Consider the following 19,548-nt stretch of genomic DNA (forward strand, 5'->3'; position numbering starts at 1 on the left):
AGTGTTGATCCAAGTGCACTTCTTTGGAGAATGACAATAGCAGAGCAATACAATTTGGATGTGTCTCCAAAAATCCGGCAAGTTCTGTGACTAAATGCTGAGTCTGTTTCTTGGACTATTTAAAATATTCCTCAACAAAGAGCTCAGCTGACCTTTTCAGACTTGTTGAGAATACAGTCCCCTATGTTAGGGACTTCACTGCCTTCAAGTTGTTTCAGACTTTGGCTCTCTACCTAGTATCGATTCAGGTTCTTCCAAAGAGACCTCATACAGTGATCCCCTTGGCTGAGGACACAGCCAGAGTACACCTGAGTGGATGATATTGGTTAACTCACAGAGCACTGCTTGCTCCTTGGTGTGGAGTTTAGTCCTTGGATTTATCCTGTTTGCCATTGAAATCTTATCACTTTATCCACTTTTAGTTTGTATATTTAGCTAATATACTTTATTGTTCTCATTTCTAAATAATGAAAAAGAAGTATTTAACCCTCAGAACGACTGGAGAGAAGCAGAATCACTGGCAGCTCCTTCAGTAGCACACACCTGTTTCCTCTCTTCTTTCTTCTAGGTGAACTCTTTGACAGTAAAACCAGCCTCAGTGAAGTATTAGACATCTGTTAAACAGTATAATGCAGTGCGACCTAAAAATCTTCCCCCAAAAATCAGCCTGAAAGAGGGGTGCCTGGGTGGCTCAGTCGGTTAAGCGTCTGCCTTCGGCTCAGGTCATGATCCCAGGGTCCTGCAGTTGAGCCCGGAATCGGGCTCCCTGCTCAAGCGGGGAGTCTGCTTCTCCCTCTCCCTCTCCCTCTGCCCCTCCCCCTCACTCGTTCTCTCTTTCTCTCTCAAATAAACAAATAAAATCTTAAAAAAAAAATCTGCCAGGAAGAGAAGAGGGAAGGAGACATTCTAAACTTGTTACTTGCATGATCACATATACTTTTTTTTTAACAGTGCTATGTCTGTAATATCATTATTCTCATTTAACAGAGAGTAAAAGTGAGGCTCAAAAGTTACTCATAGTTACAGTGCCAGCAGACTATAATGCCAGTACTGAAATTCAACTCTCAGCTGACATCAGTAGTCCAGCTTTTAATCATTGAAGAAACACTATTATCGCCTTACCCATGAACAGGCCAGTTTCATTATGAAAACATGCAGCATCTGATTTTGTCATGAGTGGTCCATAATAGTACAATACAATCCTGGATGGAAGAAAGTCCTATCCAGGGAGGAAAAACTCTATTGTAAATAGTTTCCAAAAAAAAAGCATCTAACTTTTGCAAATAACCAAGTAGTTCTGAATGTGCTGATTCCTTCTTGGAAGGTAAACAACAGAACATCCAAAATCAGTGTCCAGGATTTCTTTGGTGCCAGAATGCTGCAATTGTTTTCAAACTGAGTGGTCCAGTGAATTAGTAGAAAGAGATTAGGCTTAAGAATCAATGTGAAGTGGGTTTTAACTTTGCACATGTTCTTATTGGCCTGTGAGAAATTGATTTCTTTGAAGGGATTTAGACACAAGATAAAATAATATTTATTCTTTATATTTCACATTTATACAGAATAAAAATAAATGAAGCACAAATAGGTATTTAATAATTGATAGTTATTAATAGATTATCATCATCATTCTTTACCTTCTAATTAAATCTTTTAGAGGAAGGAAGATCTTCCTTTCTCCATTTTGCATGGAATTTAAGTGGAAATTGGCAAGAGCTTGAATTATTTCTAAGAGATTATTTAGGAATATTAAACACACATACATATGTATATATGTGTGTGTGTATATAAACACACACACACACACCCCACATCACACATATACAGGAATACAAGCAGGGACATATATACAACATTCCAGAAAGAGAAAGAAATAGTTAAAAAGAAACCCATAGGCACCCCCACATCTGTTAAAAAAAAAAATAATGTTCTGATTCTCCTTGCATTGCTTCATCTCTACTCAAATTTCTATATCATAAAAAAATGAAATCATTTCCCCTGTGCTACTCACCTCTAAACATGAAAGAAAATTATGATGGCCAAGTTGCAGTCATTCCAAGGAAACTGGCAAACATGTAGAAATGAGGCCTCCTATAGTTTTCTGTTTGGCTTAATGCTATTTTTTATCAAGGTTTTTCAGTGTCTGAAGCTCACACAGTTTTATGGGCTGTTTTTAAGTAAAAGAGCACAGAACTGCAAATGAAAAATTAGGGCTTTGGGTGGAGCCTGGGCCCTCGAACTTACACATCATCAGCTTTATTGAAAATCTACCTCAACCTCCGGAGTCTAGCACATTGAAATTTCTTCCCCATATATAGAATCTGTTTAGTCCCCACTTCCATTAACTGATAAATATTACTTATAGTGGCTTTTCTTCCCAAATCTTATCTCTGTTAGCACACTAAAATCCAATCCCACTTCAATCTAAATTAGCCTTGAGTTTTTCCTTCCTCATGTGACCATCTATGGAAAGTTCCTAATCCTTCTTACCAAACAGTCATCAAACAAGCTATGCCTCCTTTATCTTGACGAGTGACATCTATTTTACTGGTACTTAACCACACACAATTGACTCCGTGACATTTCACAAAAGGGGTCTCACACACACAAACCATTTGAGCATTGTCTTTAATAATTTATAGGAGTTTTCTAGAAAGACAAGGCTGTGCCTATAAATGGAGGAAATGTGGAAAAGCTGGCCATCGTGATTCTATAGTTTCTATGTTGTTTGTATTTAAACTGTAAGCAGGTAGAGTTAGGGGTGAAGAGTGAAGATATTATCAGATGTCATTAAGTCCTCCTGACCAGGACAGTGACCTTAGCCCTTTGCCTGATGTCTGGGGAAATACATGAAAGATTTACCTCAGTGAGTCCTGATCAATGGTTATGTCTTAAAGAGATCTCTAATGGGAAAGATGGAGCACAGATAGTCTCAGGTAACTTTAATTGAAGGTCCAATGAGGATTGTGTGAGTGTGGAAAAAAGAGAATAAATACCATAAACATATTCTTAGGAGATGAACTTGTTAGAGATTAATTATTGGTTAGAAGTAGAGAATAAGAGAGAGGGAAATTCAGAAATCTAAATTATATCCATCATGTTTCTGTCCTGAGGATCTAATGGGATGCTGGTTCCAGCAAATGATATATGGAATTTGGAAAAATAATTTGCAGTTTTGTGGGAGCAACTTTGAAGTTTGTGTATGATTGAGATATTCATCTACAATATGTGATCTCAGTTGGACACATTTAAAAATGATCTAAAACTGAGGAAATGCTGGTCACACTCTCCTTGTGGAGCATATAAATTATACTTTTCAATCTCTATTGTAAAATGCTTGCACTACTCTTTCGGCAATCTGGAATCCCTGTGTTCTTGGCTCAAGTCAAAGAGTTTAAACTTGAAATTATTTTTCTACATGTAAAGGATAAGACTGATGCTCAAGAAAGATAACCAAAGTGCAAGACCTCTATCCATCACAGCTCAAATTAGTGTAAACTTGACCATTTTATCAAGTTGGATTATAAAAATGCTTACCTGACAGGCTCAAACTTTGGCAGAAATGCCTTTATTGCATGATTTTTAATGTTATGACCTTGGCTTTTATTAAGGTTAGATTCAGTAAATGGACATTTGAAGAATGCTTCTAGCTTTGCTGATAAGCTGCTGTTAAAGACATTGTCCATTATCCTGTTTTTTGTCAGGATAATGGACAGGACATCTACTTCATATCAGTACCCAGGGAACACATTACCTTTAGAATTTAGTTTTGGAAAACTTTGATAATCTTAAAATGCAGGTTTGATATTTTGGTTAGAACATCAAAGTGTGTAACTCAATTTGTCTTTGCCTGAGTTCTCAGAGTTAGAACTTGTGAACAAAAGAGATAACATTAACAGTAATAAACATTTAGTTTAGTTTAGCAAAAGTTCCAAACCTATACACACCAATTTTATATAATTGTCATTATTCAAGCTTTAAACATCAGTTTATATATATTTATATATCAGTTTATACATATTCAGTCAGATCTATACCAAAGTATATATTTTCTTTACAAAATATGTTTCGGAGTTTTTTTTGAAAGTGTATTGGTTCTAAATAATGAATTAATAAATTATTAAAAATTCCATAACTGTATATTTGCTTAGACATGATTATACTTATATTTGCATTTGAATATTTTCTACCTCAACCTTGTAGAAATAGAAATCAACTTGTAGTAACTGAATTGAAATCCTTTTTCTTCAGAATTTTGATGTTGGGAGAGTTTTTACGTTCATGTTTTCTTGATTACCACAGATAACTTTCCATTAGGATTCCACTTTGCTTTCATCGTTTTTTTTATGACAAAGGGAGATATAATAACCTTTTTTTTAAGTTCTGAGTGATGATATCACAGAATTTCAAACTACCTAGATGCCTATATAAAAAAACGACTTGATATATACTTGGTTTCCATGACTTCTTCTTAGACTACACATGTATTTGTGCTCCTGTCTTTGTCATATAGATGCAGTTCTTTCACTTTGCCTACAAAACTCAGAGTAACTGCATGTTTGTAGTTCAGGTTTGTGGTAGCATTCAATCTGCCTAATTTTCCAGAGACTTTGGAAAGCTTACTTTGGGGCCCAAGGTTATAGAAAATTGCTAAGCAAGGATATTTGAGAGATGAAGTTTTCTCCAGGAACTGGGGCACTAATAATCAAAGAGGAAGAATTATATAGAAGGAATAGAAATGTCTGTGAGTTTTAGCAAGACAAAAAAGAGGTCTTAGGATGGTGTGTTAGTTTGCTCAGCCTGCCATAACAAAATACCACGGACTGGGGTGCCTTAAACACATAAATTTATTTCCTCATAGTTTAAGAGGCTGACAAGTCCAAGATCAAGGTGCTATCAGAGTTGGTTTCTAGTCCTCTCTTCCTGGTTTGTAGATGACTGAGTTCTTGCTGTGTCCTCATATGGCATCTTCCCTGTGCATGGGGTGGGGGGAGAAAGACAGAAGGGTGTCAATTTATGGTGTCTTTTCCTTTTATAAGGACACCAGTCCTACTGGTTTAAGGCCTAGCACTTTTGACCTCATTTATCCTTAACTGTATCCCAAGAGGTCCTTTACTCCAAATATAGTCACATGGGGGGTGAGGGCTTCAACATAGGAATTTTGGAGAGGTACAATTCAGTGCATAACAAATGATAAGTAGAAGGAAAAACAATAAACACAGCCCAATTCTGATGTCTTGAGTTTTATGCCTACTGTGTGTTTGAGATTTTTGCTTCTTTGTGCAGAAGGCTGAAAGGAGCAGAGGAAAATGCCCATAGTGGGGGCAGAGTAAGCATTGTTTTCTTTTCCCAAGTTGTGAGTCCAAAGTTTTGAACACCCAATATCTACCTACCATTTCATTTTTATTCCAAATATTCTTTGGGGTCTTGATGATGGATGCAAACATTTCAGTCAGATTTATACCAAAATTGATTTACTGCTTTTTCAGTGAAACTGTGTATTCCCCCAATGAAATTAAGCCAATTTCACTCTCGATCTTCTTTCTTTTTTTTAATAGCATCGTTATATGTTCCTGGTTTAATCCAGGTTGATGTCATTGAAGTAATTTTCCTCAGGATGGATTGCTTTTCTATAAATTTCAAATATTTGATTTCTTGATCATTTCTTCAGAGCATATTAATTTTTACAAAATATTACTCTTGCCGTTGTAGTTTCCTTGGTGTCATTATTTCAACCGAGTAGAGTTTCTGTGGGTGAAAATTTCTCAATCCAAATTATGTCTGGGTTAAATCCTCTCATTAATTTTCAGTCAACAAAAATTCTAATCTATTTTCAGATATGGCTTTTTAGCTTTTAATATTTTTGTACCAAACCTAGTTTTTTCTAAATCTTAAATTTGCAGATTTCAATGTTACCAAAAAGATATTTTTCAGTTAGTTGTTTTGTTCATAGAATTTATTTGTCCTGAGTTTTCCAACAGAGGCAAAAAAGGGTGAAAGCTGGTTTTTAACCTTAACACAACTGAGATCATTATTTCCAATTTCAAAATTTCAAAATACCAAGGTGAATGACGACCACATAAAATTTTCCGTAATTTAAACAAATGGAAACATGTGGCTATTTTACTGTTGATAGTCAAGCTAATTTAACAAGCTTTGGGGAGGTAATTTTCTGTGTCTGTTTAAAATAAAAATGAACAAACACATTATCTAACAATTTTATTTCTAGGACTCTCTATAGAAATAACAGGCAGGTAAAACTACATGCAGTATTATCTTTAATAGCACAAATGCAAAAAAAATCTATCCATCTTGCTAAGAAAGAAAAATGTGTTTAGTTCTTATCCTGAAATTATATCCGTTCATTAGGAAAATAGAGTGGTGTTGCTGTTCAGTGGGCATAAAATTTAGGTGGTGCAAGATGAATAAAGTTCTAGATGTCTGCTGTACAACATTGTGCCTGTAGTTGACAATAATGTACACTTAAACTTTTGTGAAGAGGGTAGATCTCATGTTAAATGCTCTAACCATAATTTTTTTTTTTACAGAGAAAGAGGAAACATCTTAGAATATTAACCTTGATATGTTAATGTTACTTTGGTAGAGGTATGATGATTAGTATATTTCCAAAGAAAACTAAAGATAAAGATAAATATGTATTTTCAAAGTTGGCAATCACAGCCATGGGGAGTCATTCACAGTGTTCACCAAATATTCTGACACTGATGCTAGCATTGAACTTCCCTACAGTCCTTGAACAGTGACTTGCCCCCTTGTTTTAGTGAATGACCTGTAAGTGGAAGTGACTTACACTAATTTTGCATAGAACCTTAACTTTCAGTGCATGGTTCACCATAAACCTTCTTTCTGCCTCTGCACCATACAAACACAAATACACAGCCAATTTCTGAAGAATAGAGTTGGCTTGCAATAGATATAAAGCATGACACACAGATAAACATGTGATTTTAAGCCCCTGAGAGTTGGGATCTTTTTTACTTCAGCATCACCTAGTTTATTTTGACTGATACTTATCTTAATAGTTTTAAATAGACTCTTACCTGGTGGGATTATAACAGATTTGCACTATTTTACAAGGTTTTCTTCTCTCTTCCTTAATTTTATTTGGTGAATATCTTCACCAGCACACAATAACACATTTTTGTCATTTGGCTTTACTATTCCAGTGAAATGAACACTTTAATATTACTTTGCTGGTTTATTTACCTTAGATCTGATAGACACTCTTCTCTGTCCTTAATCATTTAGTTGGCAGAAGTATGATGACAAATAGCCTTTGTATCTCCTATAGTTTAACTCATTAATGTTACAGTCATCAGTTTTATCCTTCTCTTGAGCATTCTGTGGTTTTTTGATATTCCAAAGTACTACAATAGTTGGCCCAAACATATGAACGCCGAAAGGGAAGAAGCCTGACCTATATTTATTCACTGTTGTACCCCTAGACCCTAGCGCAGTGCCAAATGAATGAAGGCGATACTTACAAACCAGAGCATTTCAGGAGAAAATGAAAATATTATAAAAACCACAATTGAAGAAGGACATTTTTCTTATCATACAAAGGATTTTTGTTGTCAGATTCATTAGTGTCACCCCAACATACAGACTATGAGTAAGAATCACAATTACTCCTGAGATAATTGATCTTAGGTACAAAAAAAAAAAAGTCCCTCAAAGGAGAATTATTCAGTATTGCTAGATTAGGACACTGAGTGTTCATTTAGTTTCCCATAAGGTTACACTTTTTAAATTATTTAACAACCATCTTCAGAAATAATACCGAAAACATTTCTTTATCTGTATTTCATGAATACCTTGCAGTCTATTAGAAAACTGCTAGTATGAAAATTTGTATCACCTTGTGAAATTTTACATTTTACTATTGAATATTTTGTTAAAAAATTGTTACTAAGGGCTGAACTTCCATCTTACAAGAACAGTATTGAAACTACACTAAAGAACAGTCCGTTGCAAAATATATTGGATCCGTATATGTTGGCCTTATTCTACTATCAGAAGCCTGCAAAGATATTTTCATACAAATAAAAGGAAGGTGTTCTGTCTGTGGGACTGAGACTTAGGAGATGAGTAACAATTAATTAAGCACTTACCTCCTTTCTGGTTCACTCCCATATCTAACCCTGGGCTTCAGCTCAGACCCGGAGCCAAGCTTCCATCTGCCCACTTGAGCACAAGTCTGGCTCTTAAGGGAGCATAACCCCTTTTAATACAGTGGGAAAGAAAAAGCTTCCACAGGTCTATGTGATCTGCCCTCTTGGTAAACTTTGACCCCCTCTCTGGACACTCATGTCCCTCTTTCACTGCAATTCGGACTCCCTGGCCTGTTTGTTCTTACTCTAACATTCCAGGGCCCAGTGCATCTTGTAGATTTGCACTGACTGTTCCTTTTATCTGGAAGGAGTTTTGCCCAGATAGCCCAGAGCTAACATTCTAGCATTTTCTAAGACTTTGCTTAAATGTCACTTCTCCACAATACCTGTTCTGGTAACCTTATTTAAAATTACAAACGTTATCCTTAGAATTTCCTAGCCCTTTCTCTTGTGATACTTATTTTGTTTTCTAATAGCACTTAATGCCCTCTAAGATAAAACATAGTTGACTTATTTATTATGTTTGTGGTTGTCTCCATCCCCCTTTATTTATTATTGTATGCATCTTATCAAAATATTAACCTTCTGATACTATGTTGCTTTACACATGACAAGGGAGAAATTTACAGTAGTATAATTTTATTGATCTTCCTAACACCTTCTGTGCTACGGTAGTAACCTACAAACTCCCACACACACGTTTTCCAATGCTGCTATTATGAACTAGGATAAACTTAGTGGCTTAAAACGATGAAAATGTAATATCTATCATGAGGTCAGACGTCCCAAATGGGTTTTTCTAGGCTAGAATCAAGGCGTTGTGTTCATTCTAGAGGCTCTAAGAAAAGATACTTTCTTACCCTTTCCAGCTTCTTGAGGGTGCCTGCATTTCTTGGCTTGTGACCCTGCCCTGCTTAAATCTTCAAAATCAACAATGGCTGATCAAGTTTTTCTCATATCCTATCACTTTGACACTGACTTGTCATGGCTACCTCTTATACCTTTAAAAACTGTTGTGATTACATTGGTTTCTCCTGGATAATCCTGTTTATTTATTTATTTTTAAGGGTGGAATTTCATCTTTATTTACAGGACACTGCAAGATAGGAGATTCCACATAGAAATAAGAAACCCACTGAGAAGAAGAGCTTCGTACAATTTGTACACTTTGGAACTGGTCAAGGATAGTTCCATTGTAAAAAGTGCCACAATAACAAAATACATTTGAAAAGAGTTCTTAGTAGAGAAACAGTAAGACAAACTTCTACCAAAGAGAGTATACAACAAAACAACTTACTGCCTCAGCTGTACAATCTAAGTTAAAAGTCCCAGGAGTGCCATCCTGAACTTGGAACATATAGCCTTCAGAGGTAGTTTCTGGCACAACATTCTGCTCTCCCTCTTCCTCTACAGAGAAACACTTCTCAATCAAGTTTAATGAAGCTTTGTACACAGACTCATCTTCATGGTTTTGTAGAGCTTCCATTTTGTCCAAACCTCCACATTCTTCCATCATTATACCAAGTTTCTCGGTTTCACTAGTTTTTCAGCAGCCTGAAAGATGTTTGAAATGGCATCCAGAATAACCAGAATAATTTTGATATCTTTTGCAATTAAAAGGTTCATCAATGGTTCTATTATGCCACGATGAACAAGGTATACAATCTGTTCATCTGTCCCACCACTTGTATGGTTGATCATGGCCCAGACAGCTTCCTTTGTGTCTTAAACTCTGCCTTAGAGAGAACACCAGTGAGGAACGGGACTAATCCATGATTCACAACTTGCTGTATCTGGTCCTGGCGACTGGCTGTGATGTTTGACATTGTCCACATAGTTCCTTCTGAATATTAGTTTTGGAGTTCGTTAGCAGGCTGAGAAAGACAGCAAATGCTCCTGCATCTGTTACAACCTGAGCCTGTTCATCTGTCCCAGTGACAATATTTCCTAAGGCTCTTAGTGCAGGAGTCACAATGGACAATTCAGTAGCTCACAAGCTTCTGAAGCTTCACAAGCTGGGGCACAACTCCTGTTTTCACGACCATTTCAGTCCATTCATTTGGACCATCAGTAAGGTAGGAAATGGCCCAGCAGGTATCTACTAATACTTCTGGATCGTCATGATGCAGGAGACAAACTAAGTAGGAAGAATCTGCTCAACAGCGTCTAATGGGGGTGCAGTATTCTTGTTGTGACAAAGGTTTGAAAGTGTCCACGTAAGGTTACGTAAGTAACCACATGCTAAAGATGACATATCAGGAACTGCAAGGAGAGCCAATAGTGGGTCAACTGCACTGTACTTGATAACCAGGTCTCAAAAAACTGAACCATCACCTGCAATGTTTCCTAGAGCCCATACAGCTTGTTCACTGATGTGGGCATGGGAAGATGCCAGCAGAGAAATGAATGCTGGGATAGCAGCTCCATCTACCGCAGCCTTGGTCTATTCTGATGTCCCGGAAGCAATGTTAGTGAGAGCCCAAGCAGATTCAGATTGTAGTTCTGCTCAAGAAAGACACAAATTTTGGAATCAAACCAGCCTGGATTATGTTGTCTATGGGGGGGGCTATTTTTCCCTAGAAAGCAGTTTCCTAGCAGCTTGAGTAGCCTGGAGCTGGCTTTCCCAATTGTTGCTCTTTATGCCTTTGACAATGTCATCAACAGACCAATGTGCAGTGCCCTGCTTGTTGTGGTTTTCCTGCAGTGGAGAGGTAGTGTCATCAGGAAATCAGCTTACATTTCTCCTTTTCAGCCTCTGGTCATCTTAGTTTTGCTCAGCTCCAAATTAACTTCTATTCGGCACCGCCTCATTTCTGTATTCTTTCCCCTTGTTCTTAAATCTGTTAAGGCAGGCAGCTGGTGAATTACCATTCTTGTTGGTGGACATAGTTATGAGACAAAGGGAGAAAGCCACACGGAGGCCCGGGCTTCCACAAGAGGCTGTGCAGACGTCCCACCACTTTTGGGACCAGTGCAAAGATGGATAATCCTTTTTAAACATCTTTGGATTAGCAGGTTGAATTCCATCTACTACCTTACTTCAGCTTTGCCATACAATTAAATATATGCACAAATTTTGAAGGTTAAAACTTGGAAATTGTTGGGGAGCCATTATTCTGCCTATCGCAATACGTATTTTTTTTTTTTAAGATTTTATTTATTTGAGAGAGAGAGAGAGCAAGTGCAGGAGCAGTGGGGCCGGGCAGGGGAAGAGGGAGAAGCAGGCTCTCCACTGAGCAGGGAGCCTGATGTGGGGCTTGATCCCGCAATGCTGGACCCTGGGATCATGACCTGAGCCGAAGGCAGAAGTCTAACCCACTGTCACTCAGGTACCCCCACAATATGTATTGAAACAAGAAAATATACTTTTAATTTAAATGATGTTTTTAAATTTCATAAATATTACTTTTAAGGGGACTTTTATTCCTCCATGTAGATTTGGGCTTCCTCAACATTTGTCATATTGCTAGTCTCCAGGAATAGGACTCTCTTCAATTTTGATGGTATGAAGATACATTTATTTTGCATGAATTTTTAGAGGATATTTTTTAGATACAGAATTCTAAATTGACTAGGGTTTACTAGTTTATTCTCATATCACTTACAAATGGCGTTTTTCACCCTCGCCTCACTGTTTCTGAAGGTGGTCATCTATCACTTATATCACATATGCCCTGTATGCAGTGTCTTTATTCTCTGACCACTTTTAATATTTTTTCAATTAATTTAGTTTTTTAGAAGTTTCAATTAAGATGTGCCTAAGTATGATTTCCTTTGCTTTTTTTTTTTAAATTTTTGAGTTTCAGTGAGCTTCTTAGATTTGTGGCTTGATGCTTTTCTTCAATTTTAGGTTATTATAACATCTCTTTAAAGATTGTCCCTATTTTTTCTTTTTCAGCTAATTCTTCAATTATACATATATTAATTTCACAAATCTTAGAAGCTCTGCTCATTTACATACTTTATGTTTTTTCAGTTTATATAATATTGGTTGATTGTCTGCAAATTAGAATGTGCTGAAAATAAATGAACGCTATTTGCAACATCATAATCTTTGTAGTATTTGCATTTGTTTCTTTTTAATATGAAGTGTTATATGTGACTGTTATATTCATATTACCTAGCTTTTTTTCTAGCTCCTCTCACATATTGATTCTAATTGCCTAAAAGTCCTTATCTTCTAGCTCCTATTTATTTTTTGTATTAAGTTTTTATTTCAATTCCACTATAGTTAGCATACAGTATAATATTAGTTCAGGCTATGAATTTAATGATTCAACACTTCCCTACAGTACCCAGTGCTCATCACAACAGGTGCACTCCATAATCCCCATCACCTGTTTCCCCCATCCCCCCACGACCTCCCCTCTGGTCACCATCAGTTTGTTCTCCAGAATTAAGTGTCTGTTTCTTGGCTTGTCTCCTTCTCTCTGTTTTTCCTTTGCTCATTTGTTTTGTTTCTTAAATCCCACAGATGAGTGAAATCATAAGGTATTTGTCTTTCTCTGACTGGTTTATTTCGCTTAACATTATACTCTGTAGCTCCATCCATGTTGTTGCAAAAGGCAAGATTTCATTCTTTTTTATTGCTGAGTAATATTCCATTGTATGAATATTCCATTTTTCTTTATCCGTTCATCTATTGATGGATACTTGGGCCGCTTTCATAATTTTGCTATCGTAAATAATGCTGCTATAACCATAGGAGTGCATGTATCCCTTTGAACTAGTGCTTTGTATTTTGTGGGTAAATTCCCAGTAGTGTGATTACTGGATTGTATGGTAGTTCTATTTTTAACTTTTTGAGGAAACTTCATACTGTTTCCCACAGTGCCTGCACCAGAGTGCATTCCCACCAACAGTGCATGAGCGTTTCTTTTTCCCTACATCCCTGCCAATGCTTATTGTTTCTTGTTCTTTTGATTTTAGTCATCCTGACAGATGTGAGGTGATATCACACTGTAGTTTTGATTTGAATTTCCCTGACAGTGACTGATGTTGAGCATCTTTTCATGTGTCTGTTAGCCATCTGTGTGTCTTCTTTGGAGAAATGTCTGTGCATGTGTCGTACCCATTTTTTAATTGGATTATTTCGGGGGGGGTGTTGCTTTGTATAAGTTCTTTATATATTTTAGATAATAACCATTTGTCAGATGTCATTTATAAATATCTTCTCCCATTTAGTAGATTGCTTTTTAGTTTTGTTGGTTAATTCCTTTGCTGGTTATTTTGATATAGTCCCAATAATTTAGTTTTTGGTTTTTTTTTCCCTTGACTCAGGAGACATCTCTTGAAAAATGTTGGTATTGCCAATGTCAGAGAATTTACAGCTTTCTGGGATTTTTATGGTTTCAGATTTCACATTTAGGTCTTTAATCCATTTTGAATTTATTTTTCTGTATGGTGTAAGAAAGTGTCTAACTCTCCAGTTTTTGCAACACCATTTGTTGAGGAGACTGTCTTTTCCCCGTTGGGTATTCTTTCCTGCTTTGTTGAAGATTAATTGACGATATAATTGTGGGTTCATTTCTAGGTTTTCTATTCTCTTCTGTTCCTCTATGTGTCTATTTTTGAGCCAGTACCATATTATTTTGATCACTACCACTTTGTAATATAACTTGAAGACTGAAATTATGATGCCTTCAGCTTTGCTTTTCTTTTCAAGTTTGCATTGGCTATTCAGGGTCTTTTGTGGTTCTATACAAATTTTAGGACTGTCCTAGTTCTGTGAGAAATGCTGCTGGTATATTGATAGGGATTGCATTAGATATGTAGATTGCTTTGGGTAGCATAGACATTTTAACAATATTTGTTATTCCAATCCATGAGCATGGAATATCTTTCTATTTCTTTGTGTCCTCTTCAGTTTCTTTTATCAGTTTCTCATATTTTTCAGAGTATAGAACTTTTACCTCTTTGGTTAGGTTTATTCCTAGGTGTCTTATGGTTTTTGGTGCAGTTGTAAATGGTATTGTTTTCTTAATTTCTCTTTCTGCTCCTTCATTATTAGTGTATAGAAATAGAACAGATTTCTGCACATTGTTTTTTTTACCCTGTGACTCTGCTGAATTTATTTATCAGTTCTAGTAGTTCTTTGGTGGAGTCTTTATGGTTTTATAAATATGTTATCATGTCATCTGCAAATAGTGAAAGTTTTACCTTTTCCTTACCAATCCGGATACCTTTTATTTCTTTATGTTGTCCAATTGCTGTGGCTAAGACTTCTGGTACTATGTTGAATAAAAGTGGTGAGAGTGGACATCCTTGTCTTGTTTTTTATATATTTTAGATACTGCTCTCACCTGCTCTCAGTTTTCCCCCCATTGAGTATGATGTTTGCTGTGGGTTTTTCATATAAGGCCTTTATCGTGTTGAGTTATGTTCCCTCTAGATGTACTTTCTTGAGGGTTTTCATCATGAATGGATGTTGTACTTTGTCAATGCTTCTTCTGCATCTATTGAAAGAATCACATGGTTCTTATCCTTTCTCTTATTGATGTGATGTATCACACTGATTGATTTGTGAATAATGATCCACCTTGCATCCCAGGAATAATTCCTACTTGATTGTGGTGAATGCTTTTTAATGTATTGTTTGATTCAGTTTGCCAGTATTTTGTTAAGGATTTTTGTGTATATGTTCATCACAGATATTGGCCTATAGTTGTTGTTTTGTGTGTGTGTATGTGTGTGTGTGTGTGTGTGTGTGTGTGTGTGTGTGTGTGTGTGTGTGTGGTGTCTTTATCTGGTTTTGGTAGCTGGATGATACTGCCCTTGCAGAATGAATTGGGAAGTTTTCCTTTTTTATTTTTTTGGAGTAGTTTCAGAAGAATAGGTATTCATTCTTAAAATGTTAGGTAGAATTCACTTGTGAAGCTGCCTGGTCCTGTACTTCTGTTTATTGGGAATTTTTGATTACTGATTCAATTTTATTACTGGTAATCATTTTCTCCTAATTTTCTTTTCTTCCTACTTCAGTTTTGATAGATTATATTTCTAGGAATTTAACCATTTCTTCTAGGTTGTCCAGTTTGTTGGCATTGTACTTCTGTGGTATGTGTTATTATTTTTCCTTTTTTATTTCTGATTTTATTTCAGTCTTCATTCATTCATTCATTCAATTTTTTGATGAGTGTGGCTAAAAGTTTATCAACTTTTTTGATCTTTTCAAAGAACGAGCTCCTGGTTTCATTGATCTGCTAATCTTTATTATTTCCTTCCTTCTGCTGGTGTTGGGTTTAGTTTGGTCTTCTTTTTCTTGCTCCTTTAGATGAAAGATTAGGCTGCTTATTTGAGATTTTTCTTGCTTTTTGAGATAGGCCTGTATTGCTATAAACTTCCCTCTTAGATCAGATTTTGCTGCATCCCAAAGATCTTAGACAATTGTGTTTTTATTTTCATTTGTCTCCATGTATATTTTTTATTTCCTCTTTGATTTTTTGGTTCATCCATTCATTATTTAGTAGCATGTTATTTAACTTCCATGTATTTGTAGTCTTCCCAGAGTTTTCCTTGTTATTGATTTCTAGTTTCATAGCATTGTGGTCAGAAAAAATGCAGGGTATGACTTTGGTCTTTTTGAATTTGTTGACACTTGTTTTGTATCCTAATATGTGATCTATCCTGGAGAATGTTCCATGTGCACTTGAAAAGAATGTGTATTCTGTTGTTTTAGGGTGGAATGTTCTGAATATATCTTTTAAATCCATCTGATCCAGTGTGTCATTCAAAGCCACTGTTTCTTTGATTTTCTCTTTGGTTGATCTGGCCATTGATGTAAAGGGGGTGTTAATATCCCTTACTATTATTGTATTACTATTGATTAGTTCCTTTATGTTTGTTACTGTTTTATGTATTTGGGTGCTCTCATGTTGGGTGCATACATATTTATAATTGTTATATCTTCACTTTAGATTGATTCTCTTTAGGGCATTTAGTCCATTTACATCTAAAGTAATTATTGATACACAAGTATTTATTGCCATTTTGTTACTTGTTTTATGGTAGTTTTTGTAGTTTTTCTCTGATCCTTCTCTTCCTCTTTTTTGTTTTTTTTTTGGTTTGTTGGCTCTCTTTAGTGATATACTTGGATTCTTTTCTTTTTATTCTTTGCATATCTATTACTGGTCAGATTTGTATATAACCTTTTCTGCATATAGCAATCTATATTAAGTTTGTGGTTACTTAAGTGTGAACCCATTCTTTAGTCCTCTCCCTCATCATGCTTTAGGTATATGGTATCATATTTTACATCCTTTTGTTTTATGGATTTCCTGACTGTTAGAGAAATACTTCTTTTTATTGATTTTGTGTTTTTTACTTTTCATACTCTCACTTATGGACTTTCCTTTACACTCAAGTGTCCCCTATTTTTTCTTTTTTTTTAGGGCTGCTTTAGTGGTTATGAGTTCCTTTAGTCTTTGTTCTTTTGAGAAGCTCTTTATCTCTCCTTCTGTTCTGAATGATAGCCTTGCTGAATAGAGTATTCTTGGCTGCAGGTTTTCCTTTGAGCACTCTGAGTATATCATTCCACTCCCTTCTGGCCTGGATAGTTTCTGCTGAAAACACTGCTAACAGCCTTATGAGGATTCCCTTGTATGTAACTGTCTTTTCTCTTGTTGCTTTTACATTTTTTTTTCTTTATCACTAGTTTTTTCAGTTTTAATTACTATGTGTCTTGATGTGGCCTCCTTAGGTTGATTTTGTTGAGGGATCTTTGTGCTTCCTGGATCTGGATATCTGTTTCCTTCCCCAGATAAGGGAAGTTTTCAGCTATTATTTCCTCAAATAAATTTTCTGCCCCCTTTTCTCTCTCTTTTGGATCTCAGATCCCTATAATACAAATGTAATTATACTTGATGAAGTCACTAAGTTGCCTAAGACTATTCTCAATTTGCAAAGTTTTTTACTCTCATTTGTTTAACTTAGTTACTTTCCATTACTCGGTGTTCAGGCCTTTAATTCATTCTTTTGTTTCTTCTAGCCAGCTATTTATTCCATCAAGTGTATTTTTAATTTTATTTATTGTGTTTTTCATCTCTGATTGGTTCTTTGATATCTCTTTGTTAAGGGTCTCACTGTTGTCCTCCATTATTTTCTTAAGTCCAGTGAGTATCTTTATGATCATTACTTTAAATTCTCTATCAGACATATTATTTGTATTTGTTTCACTTAGGTCTCTTGCTGTGGTTTGGTCCTGTTCTTTCATTTGGGACATATTCCTCTGTCTCCTCATTTTGTCTAACTCTCTGCGTCTCTTTCTGTGTGTTAGAAAAGTCACCTATGTCTCCTGTTCTAGAAGGTTTTGGCCCTATGAAGAGGTCCTATAGTGCCCTGCAGTGCAGTCTCCCCTGTTTCCCAGGGTCTGGCACTTCACGAAATGTCTCCTATGTGTCTTGCATGTGCACTGCTTTTGAGTCCTGGCTTCTTTTTCCTTCAGTCCAGTTGTCTGCAGAGCTTCTCTTTGCCTATAGTGGGCAGTGTTTGGTCCCTGGCTGGGTGGGGTGCATCTTAAAGTGTGCACTGGTCTGCTTGAAAAATGAGAACTGCTGCCACTGCCACAAGAACCAAGGCCCCACAGAAGGCATGGGTAGGGAGACATGGTGCTGGTGAAGGTTGCACCTATTTTCTGTGGGAGGGGGCCCCCAATGTCAGGATAGAAGCAAGCAAGACCGGAAAGTGAAGATCTGCAGAAGAACGTGGGGGTGGGGCTTGGTCTAAGCCAGTTAGGTAGTGAATGTGGGCAATGCGCTAGTTTCTACAGGTGGCTGTGTTTATGCAGAGGGGCAGGGGTGGAAAACAGGCTCTGAGATGAGTAAATCACTCTCCTTCCCATGTGCCTCAGGCATTTTCCAGTCTGCTCCTTCCATGCTGTATCTACCCTGGCTATTTGTCATGCTGTCTCTTTAAGGGTGGGACTCTGCTTTCTAATGCCCTCTGGGATCTCCTGGAGGGGAGCCCGCTGTATTTTAAAATTCCAGGCTTTAAGTCCCACTGGTTTGTTTGTTTTGTTTTATTTTTAAAGATTTTATTTATTTATTTGACAGAGAGAGAGAGAGAGAGAGATCACAAGCAGTCAGACAGGCAGGCAGGCAGAGGGAGAGGGAGAAACAGGCTCCCCGCTGAGCAGGGAGCCCAGTGCGGGGCTCCATTCCAGGACCCCAGGAACCTGAGCTGAAGGCAGACGCTCAACCGACTGAGCCACCCAGGCACCCCAAAGTCCCACTGGTTTAAGAACTCATGAAATTCAGCCTGTCTCTCTTTCAAAGCCAAATGTTATGGTGATTTGTCTTCCCCATGCAGGCTCGCTGGTGTGATACTCTGTTTCTCAGCCTCCTCTGCGGCCCCCGCTTCCTCCCCACTGTGATGGCCACAGTCCGTTCTGCTCCCAAACCTCATCTCCACCTTTGTTCTTACGTTCTCTGTGGCCTCTTCTCTACCTTTAGTTGTGGAGTTTGTTCTGCCAGTTTTCAGGTCATTTTCCAGGCTATTACACTGATGTGAGGGTAACCCAGTTGTATCCATGGGATGAGGTGGGCTTAGGGTCCTCCTACTCTGCCATCTTCCCAGCCTCTGAAATCTTCTAGGTCCTACTTCTAGGCCATCTGAGGATTCGCCCTCATTGTCCATTTTTCCCCTTTGAATATGAATCATATTCCCCTGCTTCTTTATGTCTCATAATTGTTGACTGCGTCCCTGCCATCGTATACATGAGTGAATGGTAGCAACAAAAGTAAATGATATTTGTCCAAGAAAAGAAAATGTCAGATTGCTACTCCAGGAGCTAAGTCAATCCAATCAGTAGTTGAGCTGTTATTGAATTTTATTTGCTTTAGCTAGAGTCATTTTTTCACCCCTAGATTTGACTATTTTCAGGACAGGATTTAAGTTGTTTTTGTGGGTTCTTGTTTGTTTTGTTTCCTTTATAGGAAGGCTTGCGATCTCAGTATTGACAAAACTCTGGAGATCTCTCTACGTTTTAGAGTCTAGTGACCAGTTTTCCAAATGGTGGTTGATTTCTCTGTGCTTTACAGCACACGTCCCAGCTGTTTGGATCACAAAGTATTTCTCTTTGCTCTCTAACATGAGTGTTCTGCCCCAACTTTCAGGTGAAAGCTCTTTTTCCACCTCCACTAGAGGTGGAGACCTAGCACACGTGCAGGGGATTGGGTTCCACTTAGTGCTCTCGCCCTGCAGTTAGTGAGCTATTGATGTGCATTCAGGAAGATCCTGTGTGCCTTTGGATAGTGGGCTACGGTGGTTACTGTCAGTTCTTCTCTACCCTCACTGTATCCCACATGTACAGTGTAGGCCCTGTGGGACAAAACTGGTAGGTAGGGGCAGACTTTCTCTCTTTCCATTTTGGGTTTTAATTCATTATACAATCCACATGCGGCCACTGAAATTTCATTAAAAG

General features: G+C 37.2%; 1 pseudogene; it reads right to left on the reverse strand.

The window, feature by feature from the left end:
• LOC114206117 (importin subunit alpha-1-like) overlaps positions 1-18,761 on the reverse strand; it is a 178,175-nt pseudogene extending 159,414 nt beyond the window's left edge.
• Positions 18,762-19,548: the final 787 nt, after the last annotated feature.

Source organism: Eumetopias jubatus, unplaced genomic scaffold (assembly GCF_037043125.1).
Source record: "Eumetopias jubatus isolate StellerSeaLion01/CBP00866 unplaced genomic scaffold, mEumJub1_p1.0 scaffold_2, whole genome shotgun sequence".
NCBI classification, from domain to species: Eukaryota; Metazoa; Chordata; class Mammalia; order Carnivora; family Otariidae; genus Eumetopias; species Eumetopias jubatus.